Source organism: Felis catus, chromosome D1 (genome assembly GCF_018350175.1).
Source record: "Felis catus isolate Fca126 chromosome D1, F.catus_Fca126_mat1.0, whole genome shotgun sequence".
In the NCBI taxonomy this organism is placed as follows: domain Eukaryota; kingdom Metazoa; phylum Chordata; class Mammalia; order Carnivora; family Felidae; genus Felis; species Felis catus.
Genome location: NC_058377.1, coordinates 27,260,963 through 27,281,848, shown reverse-complemented (window position 1 = coordinate 27,281,848; position 20,886 = coordinate 27,260,963). Strand labels below are relative to the sequence as shown.

General features: G+C 44.8%; 1 long non-coding RNA gene across 1 annotated transcript; it reads right to left on the bottom strand.

Moving 5' to 3' along the window:
• Positions 1-530: 530 nt before the first annotated feature.
• Positions 531-20,647, bottom strand: LOC123380409. Its single transcript, XR_006586131.1, has 3 exons — positions 19,315-20,647; positions 10,535-10,681; positions 531-1,040 (listed from the first exon to the last, which is right to left on the bottom strand). It is a non-coding gene; the product is annotated as an uncharacterized LOC123380409 (long non-coding RNA).
• Between the last annotated feature and the right edge of the window lie 239 nt (positions 20,648-20,886).

Below are 20,886 nucleotides of genomic sequence, written 5' to 3'. Positions count from 1 at the left end.
TGGTTTCCTTCACTGTGAAGAAGTTTTTTTTTTTATCTTGATTAAGTCCCAACAGCTCATTTTTGCTTTTGTTTCCCTAAGACATATATTATTATCCTTCACTTATGTATGAGGACATCAAGGCTTGAAGGCATTAAAAACTTCCCCAAGGTCACATGGGTAGGAAGCCGAGAGGTGGGTCTGGCTGCACAGCACTTGCTCTTAAACTCTGGGCTACACCAGATCTCTAAATCTCTTAGAAGCTAGTAGTGGTGGCTAATCTTTGGCTCAGCTGAGAGCCAAATCTTTCTCTGCATCCTCCAGGGGCTGCTAAGCTGTAGACTAGCCAGATGGGACCCCAGGAAGAGACAGCCCAACTGCCCAAGGAACATGTGGTCCCATATGTGGGGCAGACTGTAAGTCATCCAGGCCACTTCAAGTCACCCTACCCCCTGGAGCCCACCCCAGATGCTTCCTTGGAAATTCTGACTTCAAGGTCTTAAATAGTAGTTGAGCACTATTTCTGGAAAGACACATGGACAGCCAGCAGAGGCCTTACTTTCTTATTTTTAATAGGTTCTTGTTTTCCTGAAGAAGTCACTAGAGTAGACACAAGATTTGAAGTTGAGGGGAGAACAAAAATTTCACTGCTAATAAATTGTTCTTAATTGCCCTCTGAGATGAGACAAATGTGGAATCTGGGGACACAATGCCCTCAGGAAAATCTTAAGGGACTCCAACTAGCCTGATTCCAAAGATAGTTAACAATCTGTCACTTTGGCCAGCTCTAGGTCCAAATAAGTTTTCTTTATTCCCAATTTTGCCAATCCTTCCACTTGCTTCTCTTCCTGGTTGTGTAGAGATCTTGGAGAGAGCATCTAATCTTGTTCCCCTTGAGTAAGAGAAGAGAATTCAAGAAGTGAGGGAGGATCTCTCAACTTTCTCTGAGGTCAGAAAACATGCCCTTATCCATTGCAGTCTTTGGAAAATAACAGCACTAACTTCCCTGTGCTTTGGTTTCCACGGCCAATCTAAAGAAATCCAGGCAAAGTATCCAGGGCCTAAAGTAAACACACAATAAAAAAAAATTATTAGGAAGAGAGTTTGTGTGTGCCATAGGAATTGAAAAAATCAGGACATAAAACAGCCTCTTCAATGTCTATCTGACTGCACAAAGTAGCATAAGGCTTAGGACCTCTTTTTCCATTCCTTCTACTGACCTCTGAATTTCAGCTATGCTGGAAATCCTATCCTACTTCAAACACCTGCTAAGCCTAAGAGAGTTTCTTTTCTGCACATGGAGAGATGGGAAATAAATGCTCGTGAGTCTGAGAAAAGGTGGGCAGGGTCGGGAGAAAATTCAAGGTGGACGTGTGTAGTGGAGAAGTTTTGAAAACTCTTCATGCCAGCAATGCTTCTGATTAAATTGTGCCCACACAACATCCAACCATTCCTGGTCCAAAGGCCATGGTTTCTTGGACAAGGCCATCAGGCCCTGAGCCAGTCGGGCTATGGGAGCAAGTTCCTTCTGGCAGTAGGTTTGCAGGCTGCACAGTCCCTGAGCTCTGCAGCCAAAAGCCATGTGGGGACATGGCAAATCCAAAACTCTCAGCCCCTACCTGGAAGCCACAGCTCACATCTGGGACTCAAGGAAGATTGCCATTAGACCTCTGGCCATCCTCCCTCTGGCCAGCTCTGATCTCTGTTGCTGGGAGGTGCTCAAAGAATGTCCTTGGTTTGCAGATAAAGGACTTTCATTGGGTTTTGTAGTGTCTTGAAATGATGTTCTCTCAGGTCAAATAATAAAACAAACTTTTTTCAAGGAAAGGCGAAATGCTGAGGCTGGGACAGCATTTAAGGACACCACCACCAGACCTCCTGCTTCCCCTGTCACCTTGCATGGATGAGTGGAAAAGTTGGGCTAGCTCAGGCTGACTTGGATGGAGGGTGCTTGTCAAGCTCATGCCCAGGCTCTGCTGGAATATCCCCAGTTGGGACACCCGCCTGGCTGGGCTGCCCTCCTTCTGACCCTGTTTGTCTTATTTTCTCCAAAGAGCCCTGGACAAAGAAGAGATAGTTAGAAATCACTTCTTTTCTGAGCTTGAGAGCTGATAAAATTAGGGAAGTGAGGAAAAGCAGGGGTGTATTTGCATCTCTCCCCTTCACCCCAATTGGCTTCTAAATCCAGTTGCAAAAGATGTTCTAAGAGTACATCCCGAATGTTCTGAGATGCTGCATTCACCAGCCCAGAGCCTAAGCCCAATTCTATCAGTCCAACATCTGGAGGAAGCTCCAGTCCATAAACTTTTCCTTTTCTTAGGGGAGGGAATCTGGGGACATAAGAGTCCCTGTCCCTCAAAGAGGCTCAGTTGAAGCCTACAGACAATTTTCTCACGGGAAGAACATCTTTCTCCTTTTAGAACCCAGGGCCAGGGCTTCCAGATCTGCCCTCCCCATGCTCTGTATGCTATTCTCATTTATTTTTAATTTCATCTCAATTTTCTTTTTTTTCCATCAACAACAGTCTGAAATTCATTGCAAGGTCATCCCCCAGGAGGCAGAATTAGGAATCCAGGAGTGCTGATAGAAGGGTGCATTAAGACTTGGGGTTCCAGAGCAAGTGGTATTTGGATTTAAGTTCATTCCCCTCCAGAATTTAGCATAGAGAAGTCTTGAGCAAGCTTCCCAGGATTCTAAAACTAGAATATGGCAAATATTCTCCAAATAAGTTTCTCCAAATAAGAGATTGGACTAGATTACCCTAACACATCTTCCAGCTCTGAAATTTGTTATTTCTAGCCCTAACTTGGAGTCCTGGAGTCTTTTCATTTCTTTATTTGTCCCTATCAGAGTTCAAGACTAAGATCTACCAAGAGCAGGAACTCTACCTTTATAGGGCTCTATACAAATGTGCTATATGCTATATGCAAATATATATTAATACATACTTCAGGATGATTCATCCCTATAGGCAATTATCTCATGCCTATTCACAGGGCCTGGTGCTAGGCCATTATGGAGACAGGCAATAGAAAACAGGAAATCTGTCTTTTGGGGAGTTCAATCCCATGAGAGAGACAGGACCATTCATGAGCAACCGACATAAGACAAACTATTCTTGTTGCTATAAGGGAGGGATCAAGAAGGCCAGAGAAAACAACAGGAGAGGCCTTAGGACAGGCAAATGAGTTAGGAAAGAAATAGGGCACAATCGCATTCTCAATTTATGGGTGTTGTTTGGACATGAGAAGACAGTGGGGACAGAAGGGACAGTGAGAGCAAAGGCATCCTCAAGTGGCAAGAATGTTCATGAAAGCATAAATCTGGATGAGGATTGGGAGCAAGATCAGGAGAATGATATGAGTTTGAGAGGGAAAGCAGAGCTGAGAATGGAAGGCCTTGAATACCAAGTGGGGAAGAATTAATTCTTTTAAATGTTAGTGATGTTGGCTTCTATGCTACCTCCATATTTGAAGGAATCTGCTCACTACCCTTCCCTTCTGCGTCCCCAACCTGATAGGATTCCAAACCATCCATACCCTGGGATGGAATGAGCCTCAATCAGAGCATCACCCAACACACACTTCTCTTTTCACATGAAACTCCAAGACCATGGAAAGCCAAAGAAAATGACATTCCAGAACACAATCTCCAATGGGGACCTTAAGCTCAATAATCCCACTCAAGGGTAGTCACTGTGTAAGAGTGAAAAGCTAACAAAACCAATGGGGTGGGAGGGGGGTTACTCAGGTGAGGGCAGAGCCACTTTCTTGGCCTGAGATTTGGGGTGTGCTGGCTGCTGGCTCCTGACTTGTTCATTTTGGCAGATCACAGACACAGCACTGAGACCTTCTTGATGCTCCCACCCCCAACCCCAAGTTATAGATCAGTTTCCAACTAAGGCAGCTCCAGCCCAGCCCCTGAGGAAGAGCAGCCATGGGACAACTGGTCAGAAGCTACTTCCACAGGGGCCTCTCCCACGTGCACTGAGCACAGTTATCTCCAAGAGTGATTAGAATTTAAAACAGCTCCCTTCCCCATTAGCTGCAAACTGGCCCATTTGGGCCCTGAGACACCCCAGATCCAGGAAACCCAGGGCTCAGCTGACAGCTCAATTAGAGTGGATACTCTCCCCCACCCTCTACCTCCTGCTTCTGCCTTTTATTGTTTTTGGCAGCAAAGCAGGGGGGGCCTTGAGGTCGAACTTGTTGAAAGTGCAAGAGAGAGAAAATTATTCTCATCTGAATAAATAGAGTCAGCTGTTGCCAGAGGGTGAAATCTACCCATGGTGAGTTCCCCTAGATAAGCCAACAGTGTTGGGCTGCATGGGCACTTGAACTCAGGCCAATGCGATCTGGGTGATTCTGGAGATGACTGTTAAGTAGATGCCACACGATTCATCCATGTGGCTTTGGAATGCCCCTGAGGGGAGTAAGATGGCAGGGATGGGGGTGGTTGGGTGCAAGAAGGGAGATCGTGGGCCACACTTGTGAGTATTCAGCACACACTGGCCCTCCTTCCATGTCAGTGAGGGAGGGAGAGAGGGAGTGGGTACCTGCCACCATAGAAGCCCAGTTCACAGGAGGTGTCCTTGACCCCTTAGCCATGGGGCTGTAGGTGGGCTCTCTGAGAAGAGCTTGGTGCAGTGAGCTGGTGTCCTGGATGCTCCCCAGTGATCTGACATCCTGGGAACACACCCGCACTGCTTTAAGGACATCACCCAACCAGACCAAACAACCCACCTGACCCAGGAAGTCAGAAAATTTCTCCATTCTAAAAGTTGCATCAAGTGTGCTCAGGAAAGGGAAGTAAAAGGACAGAGATGAAGGAATAAATGGGGAGTGAGGGGGAGTGAGTGGAAGAAGAAAGAAAAAGGGACCATGTGGTAGGTGAGAAAAAGTGCTGGAGTTAAGTCTGGAGATGAGTTCCAGTCCCTGCTCCTTTCTGAACCAGCTGGCTGACTTCAGACAATCCCCTGACTCTCAGGTCTAAGAGAGAGGCTGGAGTGCATGATATCTGAGGTCTCTGCACACTCTGAACCTCCAACTCTGGCCCAGTCATGAAAGAGAACATCATCCTGGCCACCACTTCTGGGCATCTGTTCCCAACACAGCCTCCTAGACTTCCCTGCTCCAGGGACTAAGAGAAAATTCTTCTCATTCTAAGACCCAGAGATGCTGCCACACATGCTAACTGGGATAAGCCAAATCATATGGAAAATGCTTTTTCTGCTCTAGTGGAAAAGCATGCAAGGAAATGAAGACTCAGACAGCAGTGTTTCTGTTTCAAAGGGGCTGGGAAAACCAACAGGCAGGCCACTGACAGCAGTAGAAGCATCCCTTGCACTGACACATCTTCCAGAAAGAAAGGGGCCATCTGATAGAGTGCTGGTTGCTGACAGTTTCCCCATAGGAACCAGCTTTATGCCATAATAGCAATTCCTTACATTTATGTGGTGTTTGACAGTTCCAAGGCACAGCACATTTTTGACTACACCCAATCCTCACAGCCTTTGAGTAAGAGAAGTGGCATCAACCACATCAACCTCCCCATGCAGATGAGAAAACCAATACCAACAGATTAAGAGATGTCCTGGGCTTCTACCAGATCATGTGCTTATCTCCCATAGGGATCATCTTTGGGGGTAGGTTGAGGGCAGACAAAAACAGAGAAGGAAGTGTGACAAGTGCAAAGGACCAGGGGGAAGGAGTCTTGGGTCCCAGTTCAAGGTGCATTTTATATCCCTGTTTCTCAATATCCCCTCCCTCTTCCCCCAATCCTCAACAAACATCAAAAATGTCAGTGCTCCCTGGTCAGGATATGCAGCTACAGACTAAAAATTTCATAAACAGTGAGAAGGGACCATAAGGATCATCCATCAATTGGATTGAACCATCAATTGGATGGTTCTCCTCCATTGAACCCAGTGCCCACGGCACTGGAGCTTCCAGTGAACCCAGTGCCCGCGGCACTGGAGCCTCCACTGAACCCAGTGAATCCAGCACTGGGTTCAATGGAGGCTCCAGTGCCGCGGGCACTGGGTTTCCCCCTTGTCATTTTACAAATGGGGAAACTGAAGCCCAGAGAAGTGAAGTAACTTACCCATGGTCACACAGCTAGCTAGTAGCAGAGCCCAGGTTAGAACCTGCTATTCCTGCCCTCTAGTGACACTGGAGCACTTAGAATGCCTGGCCAATGAGAATAACCTGGGAGGGAACTGGCAAGTTCCAAATGCAGCCAGACCCTCTGCATTCTTTTCCCCTCCTCTCTTGAAGTCGTACCCCTGGGCCCATGTGCTCCACATCAACGTTGGAGACTGAGCCAGCAAGCCTTCCTCTCATATGGAATGACTCCAATATTCACGTCTGAGGCACTAATTCCAATTGGAAACCTCCTGCCAATCCAAACAGAGCAGGCTAATCAGAAAGCTTTTGTTGTTTTCCACTTGTTTACAGAGCCACACTCTGGAGGCCTGAGCCCATCTGACATAACTCCAGGTCTGGTTCCAGGGAAGAGCTTCTTCCCAAAGCAGTGAGAGGCTGCCTACAAACAAGGAGTTCTCTCTAAATGGTCAAGGGTCTCTTCTACCTCTCTGGAGCCTCAATCATTCCTTCCTTCCTTCATTCAGTGATGATCGTACATTGGGCCCTCTATTTGTCAGGACTTACACTAGAAGCAACACATGTGGATAAGGCAGAAAACCACCTTCTAGTCGTCTTTCTTTCTAGCTGCCAAGCAAATAACATCTACATCTTCTGGGCAAACTCCAGAGTCTAAGGGAATTGACTTCAGAGTTACGAAACCCAAAGGGATGGCATTCCAGCCTGACAGGTCAGTGAGACCTGGAATCGCCACCTCAGTGATCTAAGACTATAAATTTATTAAGGACAGGGAATATGCCCACTCAGAGGGAAGAATTTATGGAGAAGACAGGTCCCAAACAGATCTCAAGAAAGAAAGATTTAGGTAGATGGAGCCCTCCTGGGGCAGGACTAGGGGAAGGAAACTAGTGTGTGAGTGAGTGCTCACTTTGTTTCTTTTGTATTCAGAAAGTTGCACAAGCTATCTCCTTAAATCCGCCCACAGTCATACAAAGTAGCTATTATATAGATTCCCATTCTATAGATGAGGAAACTGAGGCTCAGAGAAACTAAGTGATCTATCTATCTGTGATCATAGTTCAGCTCCAGGCCTGTGTGACTCCAGAGCTCATGCTCTTCTTTAAATGTCTATTTATTTATTTATTGAGAGACAGAGAGAGAGGGAGAGAATATAGGCAGGAGAGGGGCAGAGACAAAGGGAGAGAGAAAATCCCAAGCAGACTCCACACTGTCAGCGCAGAGCAAACACAGGGCTCGAACTCATGCACTGTGAGATAATGGCCTGAGCCAAAATCAAGAGTCAGACGCTCAAGGCTCGGACTAAGCCATCCAGGAGCCCCATCGTGCTCTTTCCACTGCACTGTGCCTGGGAGAAGAGCTGAAAGGAGGTTCTGGTGCTGATTATGGCAAAACTGTACAAAAAAGCAAAGGACAGCCAAGTTGCAGAGTCTGCATAAGTTTTGTTGTTTAAAACAGTTGTTTGTTCACAGCATTTCTAGGGTCCATAAAGCCCTGCTTTTCTTATCATCACCATCACCATCAGCAGCAGCAGCACTGTGATGAGACTCCATGTAATGAACAATAACCATCTGCTAGGGACTAAGCTAAGGTAGAGTTCCATTTAATTCTCCCAACAACCCAGAGAGTTTAATCATACTATTACTGTCCCCATATTACGGATGAGAAAACTGAGGCACAAAAGAAAACCCACCAAATCACAAAACTACTGAGCAACAGCTAAATGCCAGCTCAAGCAGTCTGGCTCCCACCCTGTCATCTCAAATATATTGCTTATTCTTTGAGATTCCTTCTGCAGGGAATGGGGGGTGACCTTGCAGATGTCATGAAGACAATACCAAAGGCAGACTTTACAAGTAGGAAAGTACTGATCTGACTGGACCATCTAAGGTCCTGAAGTGGTCATTGTGGAGGGAAAGGATGCTCCAAGTAGGCTTCAGCCTGAGTCAATGTTTGGAGGGAGCAGTTCAGGAGTTGCTGGATGGTGGAAAGAAGCCCAAAAGGGGAATACAGGCATGGGCAGCCAAGGGAAAGAATGTGCAACCTCCAAGCCATGGCTCTTGCAGATCCAGCCTCATTCTGCAACTTCTCAAGCACCCCAAAGGCAGTTTGGTCTCTACAGAGTTCTTCTGTCCCTACAAGTGATGGATGCCAGACGCCATATCCTTCACAGGAGGAAATGTATCTTGGAATATGATCTCTCGTTAGAGTACATGTTGCTGCTTTTATAGGTTGTGAGTGGAATCCCACAGACTCTTGTCTTCCTTCCCTCCCCCTCTCGCCTCATCCATTCCCAGCTCGGTGTTCCTTCATAAATCAGCAGCCCAACTGAGCCAAGTTCTGCTTCCCACTTTTTAAGTCTGAGGGCATTTATTCCCGCTGATAAACTGGATTTAGACAGCTTCGCAAACCCCCGACTGTGGCCAAGATTATGAAGGTGAAATATTCATTGAGCTCTGTCCTGTCAAGGAGAAGAATGTACAGTACAGGCTCACACTGGCATATTTCCACACGTTACTGTCCAAGGGAGAATTACTTTTGTCAGGGACTAGAGCTGAGTTTGGGGGTTGGCTACAGATATAAATCAGGATTATTACATTGGTGCTTCCACCAAACTCCCAGAAAGGGGAGGCAGTACTGCAAGGACTCCATTGTAACCTGTAGGTTCACCATAACAAATAAGGCCCTTTGACCAAACCCAACCATCATCCCAGGCAGCACATGACCCGATACAGACCGTAAAAAGGCCATGCTCCTTACCACTTCTGTAAAGAATCTGGGACAAGGCTGGCACCCCCCATGCCTTTGTACAAACAGGGCGGGCCCAAGGGTCATGGTCCAGAGCCCAGGCCATCCCACAGCATCTGCCATTTCTTTCCTTTTGCAGGATCCTGGCCAAGTTTTACTATGGAGTCTGTGTGAGACACCAGGAAATGGTGCTTGTCAGTGGGATGTGCAAGACTGAAAAATAAAACTGGAGTGTTTTGTGGGGGCAGGAATGGGAACAAGGCCATTAACGCCTTCCTCCCCTCAGATGTTGTGAGCTACTACTACTAGCAAAGCTTGGGCAGGAGCACAGAAGCCTGTCTAGCACCACTCTGAGGATCCCAGTGTTGGGAGAGAAGCAAAGCAAGGGCTCAGGAGTCTGATTCCCAAGCCCATACACCCCTAAAGGCTGTGCTGTCAGACACTACTCTACCAGCCTGCACTTTTCTCATACAGGGAGCAGGCCTCCATGATTGATGCAGAGCAGGTGAAGTTACCACAAGAAGTCTGGGTACCTCCCAGGTCATGCACATTTACCTTGGCATCCACTCCACATTCATCTTACTGGCATGGCTGACATCACAAGATGAGAGAAATACCACCCCCCAGGGTAAGATGCAGGAAAGCCCGCCTGACAATGAGCAGTTGTCAAACAAAGCGAGAGTAAGCAGGGTGGGGGAACACAGAGTCGTGCATGCTCTGGTGGAGTCAAATCCCACCTCTGCCAATTGCCAGTTGTGTGGCCTTCAGCAAGTTACTTGCTCCCTCTTAAGAGTCAGTCTCCTCATCTGGAGAATGGAAACAACCTACCTGGTCATGTTATGAGGTTGACAATGCAACTAGCATTGTCAGTGCAGTGCCTAGCACACTCAGACCATCAGCAAGTCCTTTCTCACAGCTGAGCAAAGGGAGAAAAAAGTTCCTTCCCACCCCTGGCCCATGCCAGTCTGCGTGCTTGGTAGACTTGCTGACCATTAGAGTCTTTGGTTTTAAGTTTCTCTTTGTAAGACTTTAATGGTGTCTCTCCCTCAAATATTTAACAAGTCCTCTGAAGCCAACACACTCCAAACTGGCCTGGTGACCCCCAACTCAGCAAGGAGCCCGGCTTCCCATATGATGTCCCTCCTCCTCCAAACCCTCACTCTGCCCTCAGCGCAACTAATCTGCTTGCCTTCCCTGAGAACATGCAGGCCCTCCACCTAAGCATCCTGCTGGTCCCTTAGAAAAAGTGATGGGAAGGAATCCTCTTGTTGGCTTCACAGAGATTATTTTACGTTGGAAAAGTAACATATTACCATATGCAAATAATATAAAATTCAGAGTACAAGAATTTATTGTACAATAGGCAGTAAGTCTGCTGTGCTTTGTAATTGCTTTTCAGATAGTACATATGTTTTACATACTCTTCTAGATATATGGTACATTTCACAATTATCGAAAATGTTTTTAACAGTCCTGTACTCCAGACCCTCGATCTAATTTCCCAGAAGCGACCACTGTTAAAAGATTTTTGTGTATCCTCTGGAAACTTTCTGTTCATATATAAACACTCATACTCAATTATTACACAAAAGAGAGTATTCTGTACACACCATTCTTTGCTTTTATGTTTTGCTTAACATTATATTTTGGACATTGTTTTAATAGCAACACATATAGAGCTACCTTACTCTTTTTAATGGCTGCATGGGGTTCCATTGCTTAAATGTCCTGGAATTCATAGCCTGATCTCTAGTGATGAACACTTGAGTGGTTATAGTAGGTCTCTTGTTCATGGACATCTGTTCATACGTGTCAGGCATTTGTAGCATCCATTCCTAGAATTTTGAATTCCGAGTGTCAAATTGCTTTTCCAATAAATTATATTCATTTACACTCTCAGAGGTGGACTGGTGCTTGTTTCTCCACCTCACCAACATTTTCTACCATAATAGTGTATATCAAACTAATGTATACAAAAGTCTTATACACCATGAAACTCCATGTATTATATCCAAAATGGCACCCTGATTGCCACCCTCTTCCATGAAACTTTTCATGATTTCTCATTCTCCAGCCCAATGTGATTGTTTGCCTCCTTTGATCCCCTATAGCACCTTGTTCCCTCCTTTCCTGCAGTTCATTTGTACTGCTGTGTACTGCAGGTCTATACATATTGGTCTTCTATCATCTATCAGACTGTGAGACTCAACTAGTTTGCTCAGTTTCTACCTCCTGCAGCAAACTTTATAGCCCTTGCACAAGGCTTGCAGAGTCAAATTTAGATCCTACCAACCCAAGTTTCTTGAGTTCTGACAGCCTGGCTATTGCGGGGAGGGGAGGGTCTGAGGTTACTGGGTAACCTCAAGGTTCCCTCCATAGCATCCTGTAGAATGCTATTGGTGTCCAACTATTTCTTCTCTTGCCCCAGGGTTTTTCATGAGAGGAAGACTATTCTGATTTTTAACTGGGTTCATAATATGCTTCCCTTGGTATGTGAGCCCCAGCAGGAGTAAGACATTTTATTGTGGTCATGTGTTTAGCAGCAGGTGGCTTTATTTGGGGGAGGGAAAAACAAAGAGAGTGAATGCTTTTCTTCCTTTACTCCATGCTGTTCCACAGACAATGTGGGCAGACCTCTAAAGGGAGTGAAAAGCCAAGTCCTGCCCACTCCCCCAGCTACCAAAGCCCAGTACTAACTTGTGCTATGCCTTCAAGAGAGGAGCTTCTAGTATACCACAGCAGGAGCACTAGATTTAGAGTCTCACCACACAACTCTTTGAGCATTCCTGTGCTTGTCTCTTCTTTAAAGTGGGGACCACATTCCTCATTGGCTTGTGGTGAGGATAGAGGTAACAATAAATAGCTTTTCAGAGCTTAAAAAAGGTTTTCAGAAACAAGTTTCACTGATGAAAATTAAAAATAAAAACACTGTGCCCACCTTCCAGCTGACTTGACCGACACACCGCAACACAAATCCATATTCTTGAATCTGGGAAGGGGAAGCTAGTGTGGAGTTTCTCTCCTCTTATTTCATAAATGGATCCAGAGGTGGCAAGCACATGTGCTCCCTGTGCTCTTCCCATGCCATCCAGGTCCCCAGTGGGGCCAACCCACTGCCTAGCCTCGGAATTGGAAGGATGGCACCTACCGGGCTAGCTAGGGAAGAGAGGGCCCACTTTTCACCTCCATCAGCCCCTCCAACAGCAAGGAGAGACCAGGATGGTGATGGTCACCAAAGCCAGGGTGACTGCCAAACAAGAATGCTTGGAAGTTCTGCCCAACCCCACCTACCCTGTGCTTGTTTTCCTGGAATAGTCAGGGCACCAGAACATTCCAGCCTGTGTCTCGCATCAGTACAGATGGGGAACTTTCACAGTCCTCCTAACACAGTCCCACCTCCCTCTGTACTCCACCCAAAGTTCCCCAACCTGGAAGCCACTGTTCTGGGAGTAGGTGGGTTGCCCAAGAGAAGGAGCAACGTAGCCACGGTGGTACCATTACAGACACTGCTGCACTAGATAGGCTTTCAGGTCATTTCCCTTCATTTCCTTTGTCCCCTACCCTCCTTTAACTCTTGAGAATTTTCTCCCAGGCCAAACTCACTGCCATTCCCTTTATTTAATACACTCAGTCTCTCGGTGTCTCCTTGTCTTTGTGTTTTTCTCTCTTTCTCCCTCCCCTCCCCTGCTTTCCCTCTGTCCCACCTTGTTATCTCTTTCTCTCCCTCTCCTCCCACCTCATCTCCATCTCTTTCTCCCCACTGTGCAACCTTCCCAACCCCCCCCCAACTCCTCCATCCCACCAGCCCTCACTTCCCCAATGCCTCTCCCCTCCCCCATGTCCATCATTTTCAGACTTTCTAAAACCCTCATATGGGAAAATTCAGCTTCCTGCTGGGGGGTCGCCATTTATTAAAAGGGTAGTTGGGGTGAACGTGTCTCATTTATCAGTCCAGGGGACTCAGAACGCACAGCCAAATGACTACAGGCTTCTGAGCGTCCCCTGCTCAGTAGCTTTCCACCCGCTCTGCCTCCTACTTTCTTCTGCACAGGGAAATGCTATAAATCCTTTCTTCCTTATTTCGCAGACACTCAGCACATCCTTTACCTCTGAACCCTATTTACAATTCTTTAACTCTTATTCTGGAACATAGTAACTCAAGGAGACCTGCCCAAGAAGAGAAAGCTCTGTGCCAGATTGGAGTGAGTTTACCATGATAGGATGTATTCAACCAGAGGGCAGAAGACAAGTTTTCATAAAGAACAAGCATCAGATGGAAAGAGAAGTGGGGAGCAGGGGAGGGTTGGCCTAGGGGAACTTTTAACCTTTAAGATCCTTCTGAGTTTCCATGTTTAAAAGTTGCAAGGTGCTCATCTTGGTGTTGCTACCATCTTGCAGAGAGCTGAAGTTAGATCTTCATGGTCCCTAGAGGAGGAGCCATGTCTAAATTAGAAATTTCCCTCCCTGCCCCTTTCTCCCAAATGCCACTTGCTTTTATGGCCAATCTGGTTCTCTTTATTTCTATGAAATGCCCATGGAGTTTGGGGGTGGCAGTGGAGGGACAATGCTTTTGGTCTTTTTTTTTTTTCATTCTTTTTCTTTTTTCTGTTACAGCACTTTCAGATCTATTATCTCATTCTTCTCAAGAAACTGACTGTGTAATTTGAAGGTGAGGAGCTTCCAACCCTGAAATGAGGACAAATCCCTCAGAGATGGAGCTAGAAAGTTTATTGCCAAGACAAAGAGGCCAGCCAGAGATGCTGAGCTGGGCAGCTGGCACAGAGCGAATGAGGCAAGGATTATGAAGCAAAGGGAAAGACAGCTCAGAGCAAATTGCAGGAGCAGGGTGGTCAGGGGGTTCTGCTTGGGTTGCTGCATATAGATGGTCTGAGACCCCAAACAAAACTTCCAAAGGAATCCCTTGCCCTTCATTAACTAGGAAATAAATCTTTCACTCCCCCTCCTCTTGTGACCCCTTGCTCTGCAATGCAGAACCTCCTGAAGCAGCATTTATTGTCAGGAAGAGGAAAGGAGCATCTGGCAGGGAGTGACTCCCTTCCTTTCCATTGCCACCAGTGCTTCCTCAACACAGACCAGAGTCATGGGGGTGCTTACTCTTGGCAAGCTCAGTAACCAATCCTTAGCCAGCTGTACTTCCTTATGGTGACACAATGTTAGACTGAAGCAAAACATCCCAACACCATTTACTCTTCTCCAAGGGTCTATAGTCAAAGTCCTTTGCCTTAGCAGCTTCTTTTGATTTTATTGGGATCTTAAGGACCTCTGAGACAGTAAAGATGTCTGTTTTGATGGCAGAAGAGACAGAGGCAAGAGTCAAACAAAAGGCAGTATTGATAAGGGTTGAAGCACTGGCTTTAGAGTCAGAGAGGCTCAAATTCAAGTCTCTTTTACTTTGCTGTGAGTGTTGGGGCATATTGCTTATATATCCAGAAGAGATTATGTAAGAGTAATAGTAATGACAACCTCATAGCATGGTGATGATGATTCCATGAGATACCAATTTTGAAGCACTTAACACAGCACTTGACACAGAGTCAGTAGTCAACAAATGAGAACCTGAAAAACGATAAAGTAGTATTGTCCCAGAAAGAAAGCCCTTGTCTATCAGTTCCACAGGTCAGTGGCTGTGTAAGCTTCTAGAGTTTTTGAGGGCCTCTCTTAGAATCCTAAGAAACAAAAGAAATATTGGTAGAATTTCAACCAGGAATCCATTCTTCTCAGGGCATGTAAGATACAAACCCTCTCTTTACCTACAATCTTAGACTATTCATAAAGACTCAAAAAGTTGCTGAATGTAGTCTCACAAGTATTTACAAAAAATTATCCTTCTAGTCCAAAAGTATTTTTAATTTCTTTTACTTCAAAAATATTTGAAAGCAAATTGACCTTCTCTAAACAATAAAATGGAAACATATTTTGCAACAAAGATAGTAAGAGTTAATGCCTGGGGTTCAAAAAGATTATTGTTTGGAAATACTTATTGTCTCCTCTCTCCATCTCCATGAGCAGAGTATGCATCCTTGCCCCTGGGTTTGGGCATGGTTGTGTGTGTCTTGTTTTTACCAATGGAAAGTTAGCAAGTTCAGTAACCCAAAAGGTTAAGAAGACTTATGCAGTTGAACATGTTCTTCTGTGCTTCTGCCATTATCTTGAAAAGAACCTGCCAAGCCAGCCTGCTGATCCCATGAGAGGGATGAGAGACACATGGAGCAGAGCTGCCCTAATTGGGTCCAGCCTGTACCAACTAACCTAGAGAGGCATGAGCTAAACAAATGCACATTGTTGTATGAGATTTTTGTGGTTTTTCATTTGCATTATTACTGAAGCAATAATTCAATTGGCATAGAAATTGTTATGACTAGCATAAAAATGGAGATCTGCTATAACAAAAAGCTAAAATATATGACATTGAAACTGGATAGTAGGGGGAGCCTGGATGGCTCAGTTGGTTGGGCATCAGACTCTGTATTTCAGCTCAGGTCATGATGCCAGGGTTGTGGGATTGAGCCCCATACCAGGCTCTGTGCTGAAGTGGAGCCTGCTTAAGATTCTCTCTCTCTTACTCTCTCTCTCTCTGGCCCTCTCTCCCACTCAGGTGCTCTCTCTGTCTCAGAAAAAAAAATAAAGAAAGAGAGAAAGAAACTAGATAATAAGTGAAGAACTAGAAAAATGGCAACTTGTATTATACAGTGGCAGAAGGTTTGGCAAAACTACATCCAGTCATAGCTTGGAAGACAGCAAGTGTACAAATTGAACTTGTGAACTGGGCAGAATGTGGAAAACATGAGTTGACTTTTTATGTTGTATATGATAAGATACTATTAGAAAAAAAGACAAACTTAGAAAAGAGCTGATCAATTTGCACTTGGAATTTAGAAAGAATATATGTCTAGTCTCTCTATCCACTGAAAGCTCTCAAATTAAAATATAGCCTAGACCAAACTAAATTAAAGCATAGACCAAATATAGGAAGCTGCCAATATAGATAAAGACCACCTCAAGGGTGTAACACCTTCTCTTAGGACCTCTATAAGAATTAAGATAAGCTAGTAGAGCCCCTAACCTGGACAAAAGAGATTCTAGAGGTCCTAGGGATCTTAAAGACATGATCTCTGTGGAAACCATGGAAATGCACCTCCCGTGTCTTCCACTGCAGGAGCATAATTGAAAAATCCAGTTACTATGTTCTGAACTCCATCCCTGCTTCCACTCTAAGGCCATACTTCTGATGGGCTGTTCCCAGTGATGGAACATGGTGGAGATTCTAAGCAGGCTTGCACCTAGAAGACATGATACCTCTGACAAGCTACTTCACCTGAACTTGCAACCTTGCCCAACTCTCTTAGAACCCTACTACAGACTAAGATGCCTCCACCCAGCCTTTCTTCTTTTCCCTCCTACCTCAACCGGGGACAGAACTATATTACAGGCCAGCTTCTTTCCCAGCCTCCCACAGCTCCCTCTCCATTTTCTTTCATCCTATCTTGGCATCTGCTTCTCAACATGACTCTTCTAATACAAGTGGCCACAGGAATGGTCTAAGAAGAAAAGGATGAATATTTGGGACTGTATCCCTACCCCCATCATCCCTGTTGGTAGATGAAGCAGATATCATCTGGTCGTGAGACAGTGGCTCAAGTTGCTAAAGATTCATCAGTGGTACCCTTGGAACATCCCAGTGAAAAGGAGTGACATTTTTTTAAAATATGGGAAGAACAATGTCTACAAAGACACAGAGTTGGCTAATTGTTGCTAAGTTATAGAGATGCCTTGAAAAGGGACAGAGACTGAGGGGCACTAACAATGGCTAAAGTGAGAGCAAGATGGTCTCCAGGGCAGTCCTGAGGCCCTCTTCCCCTGCAATGGATGATCAGATACAACTAAGTGTCAGTCTCAAAGTCTAACTGTTAGAGTCACAGAGCTCCAGAAACATTTGAATATTCAGCCAATGAAAATCTCTTATGCATAAAGGAGGGCTCTGGTGGGCAAAATCCGGGACCCCAAGATATGGTAAGGGACTTCTTAATGAAAAATATTGACCCTTCCGACATCCCCCCTTCCCCAGAGTTTGTAGGCTTGCAGAGGTGGCCCAACCTTCCCAATTAAAAGTGAACACTTCAGTGATGGATGATGCTGCAAGGCCCTCTCCCCACAGAGCAATAGGTGCCCCCTTAGAAGCTGACCCCATGCCTTCTCCTTCTCCTGGTTTCTAGGCCAATAACTAAATTCCTGAACAACCCAACTAGGGACATGTTGTGCCTGATAGGGGAGTGAAGAGACCATACACTGAAAGAATTGCAAAAATTAGTATTCATATACCAGCAGAAACCAGAGGAACACTCTTGGGATTGAGTCTGAAGACACTTGATCAAGGTAGCTAGAATATAAGACTGGATGAGCAAACATTAATTGACTTTAGGGCACTTTCTCTCAATAATGGACTTAGCATCCTAGGAAGGACCCCAGGGAATTGGGCAAACAGCTGCTGAGATGGCTCTTAAGACCTGGAAAGGCAGTGGCCACTCAGGGAATTGGAAATGCTTGAGTTCCCCTGGAATACAGCAGAGGAAGGCATGAAGAGTCTGAGGAATGTGGGTGAGCTGAAGTAGACAGAGTGGGTGAGGCCAGAAGACCTTCCATAAGAGGACCCTTCTTCCATCAGTCACTGAGAAGATTGGCAGGGGCCAGGGTTGCTAGATTTAGCAAATGAACTATAGGATTCCCAGTTAAATTAGATGGTAGAAAAGGCAGTCACAAAGCTGTGTTTATTAATTCATAGGAATAAGAGAGCACTGAAGAAAGAATCAATAAGGGTGCTGCTTAATACCTATAACCCAAAAAAAGCACCATTAAAGGATCAGGAGGCTAAAAGCAAACAGTCAGGTCAAATAAAAAACCTGTTCACTTGCTCAGTTTCCAGAGCTCATAAGAACCATTGACTGGACAGATGACTGGATTCCCAGGAGAAAAGATCTTGCAACACCATGGCAAATACATAAGACATGATTCTCCAGAGTGTCCTTACAGCCATTTACTCAGGTGACTGTATATCAGGGAAAGGGAAATAACCAGAATTTCCCAGGACAAATGAATATAGGGTCTAAACTGACATCAATATCCAAAGACCCAAAGCATCATTATGGCTTCTCTGTTAGAACTAAGGCCTCTGGAGTCAGGTAATAAATGTCCTGGCTAAAGTTCAGCTCACAAAGGTCCCATGGGATGCACAGACTCAATTCACACAATCCCCAAGGATATAATTGGAACTGATACACATCACAGTTGGAGTAACCTCCACACTGGATCCCTGGCTTATGGCATAAGAGCTACAATAATAGGAAGGGACAATTGGAAACCTCATAATTTTTACTCCCTAACCCCCAGGCAAAGTATCATATCCCTGGGGGAATGGCAGGATGAGTGTCATCATTAATGACCTACCAGATGCTGGGTCTAAAATGCCTCCATTTAATTCAGTAGTATGACCCCTGAAGAAACCAACAGACCCTGAAGAATGACTATATACAACCATAGACCTAAATGCCTAAGAACCCCAACTGTAGCTGCTGTGTCCAAAATAACCTATTGCTAGAGTACATTAATAAGGCCTCAAGCTATATGACCATTGATTTTGCAAATGAATTCTTTTTTACATTCCAATCAAGAAAGAAAATCAGAAAGTTTGCATTTGTATGGGGCAGAAGACAATATTCCTTCACAGACTTGCCTCTACCAACCTGTGTCACAATATAACCCAAAGAGATCTGACTGCCTTACCCCACAAAATATCACACTGATCTACTACATCAGCACCTCATGCTGACTGGGAAGGACAAGAAAGAGGCATTGGGAAGACACATGTGCTCCAGAAGAGGGTTATAAAACCTGTGAAGATTCAGGGATCAGTCACCTCAATTAAGTTTTTAGGGTCCAATAGTAAGAGGCATACCAGTATATTCTTCTAAAATAAAAGATAAATTGCCGCATCTTACATTTCTAGCAGCCAAAGTGCCTGGTAGGCTTTTTTGGGTTCTGGATGCAACACATTCCACCCCTAGAATATTACCCTTCTCCTTATGCTGGATGACATTGGAGGCTGCCAGCTTTGAGGGGGTCTGGAGCAGGAAAGGCCTCTATAGTACATCGAAGCCATGGTGCCAAAAGCCTTGACATTCGAGCCACATGATCGGGCACACCCTTTGGTGTTGGTAGTGTCAGGGTTGGGAAAAGATGAAGCATAATAGATATTATGGTGAGCCCCAGTGGGAAAATTACAATGCAGGCCTTTGGGCTTCAAAGCAAGGCTATACCATATGCAGTAGGAATTTATAAATTATTTGAGCCCAGTTCTTAGCAGTCCTGGTAAAGACAGAATGCTTGACCTTGGAACACCAAGTGACCATACACTCGGAGCTGCTCATTATAGGTTGTGCTCCATCAGACTCACCAAGTCATAAAGCTGATGTGCCCAGCAACAGTCCATCCAAAAGGGAAAGGATATTTCTGAGACTGGGCTTGAGCAGGACCAGAAATCATAAGTATGCTGCATGAGCAGATAATTCCATGTCACCCACCAATACTCCACCTCCACCTGTAGCAATCACCGCACGACTATATGACTTCCCATAAATCCAGCTAAAAGAGAGAAAAACCCTCAGTTATTGCAATAGACTGAAAAACAGATCCTCAAATATATGTAGATCCTAATCCTTGTAATCTGTAACTGCTACCTTTTTTTCTCCAGTTTTATTGAAGCATAGTTGACAGATAAAATTGTAATATATTTAAAGTGCACAATGTGATGGTTTGATACAAAAATATATTAAAAATTGATTCCCTGGATTAAGTTAATAAACACGTCTATCACCACACATGATTACCCTTTTTTTTTTTTTTTGGTAAGAGCACTTAAGATCTACTCCCTTAGCAAATTTCACGTGTATGTAGTACAGTATTATTAACTATAGTCATCATTTTATACTTTAGATCCCCAGAACTTAGTCACAGCTGAAAGTTTATGCCCTTTCACCAACCTCTCCCCAGTTCCCTCATGTCCTACCCTCTGGTAATCACCATTCTGTGAAAGTTACCTTATAGGAAAAAAAAACATATTGCAGAGATGATGAAGTTAAGGATCCTGGTATCAGGTGGACATTAAATGCAATCACAACTGTCCTTATAAAAGGGAAGCAGATGAAGAAAGCAATGTGACCACTGAGCCAAGATGCTTTGCTGCTGGCTTTGAAGATGGAGGAAAGGACTACAGGCCAAGGAATGCAACTTTAGAAGCTGGAAAAGGCCAGGAAACAAATTCTCCCCTGGAGCCTCCAAAAGAAACACATCGCTGCCAGTACCTTGATTTTAGCCTGGTAAGCCTCATCGCAGACTTCTGACTGCCAGAACAATAAGAGAATAATTCATGTTGGTTTAAGCCACGAAACTTGTGGTAATTTGTTACAACATCAAGAGGAAACTAATTCAGTACTCTTCTCCCTTGTCCTTGGATCCCAACAGCCATGTTGTGCGGAAGCCCAGGCCATGCAGAGAGGGCTACATGAAGGGGTTCCACCTGACAGCGCCACTAAGCATCAATGGCAGACATGTGAGAAAGTTAGACTTCAGGTGATCTGAGACCCAGGCCTCCAAGGGAATAGAGACATGGAGTAGAGACAACTTGCTCTGCCATGCCCTATCCAAATTTTGGACCCATATAAACCAGATTTAATTACGATTGTTGTATTTGAATAGCTTTAGGTTGTTGCATCGCACCATGTAACTAACACATTATTAAATAAATAATCTAAGATCAGACAAAACCTTGGAAATAACCTAAATGTCCAGTCAAAATGGCAGCTAAATGAATTCTGATGCTCCACATCATGGAATATTGTAAATCAATAATGACATTTTTGATAAATGGTTCATGATGGGAAAATTCATATTTTCAGCACATCTTTGAGGATAGAGCTATATAGAAACTTTTTAAAAAGTCAATAATATTAACAAAAAAAGTCAACAA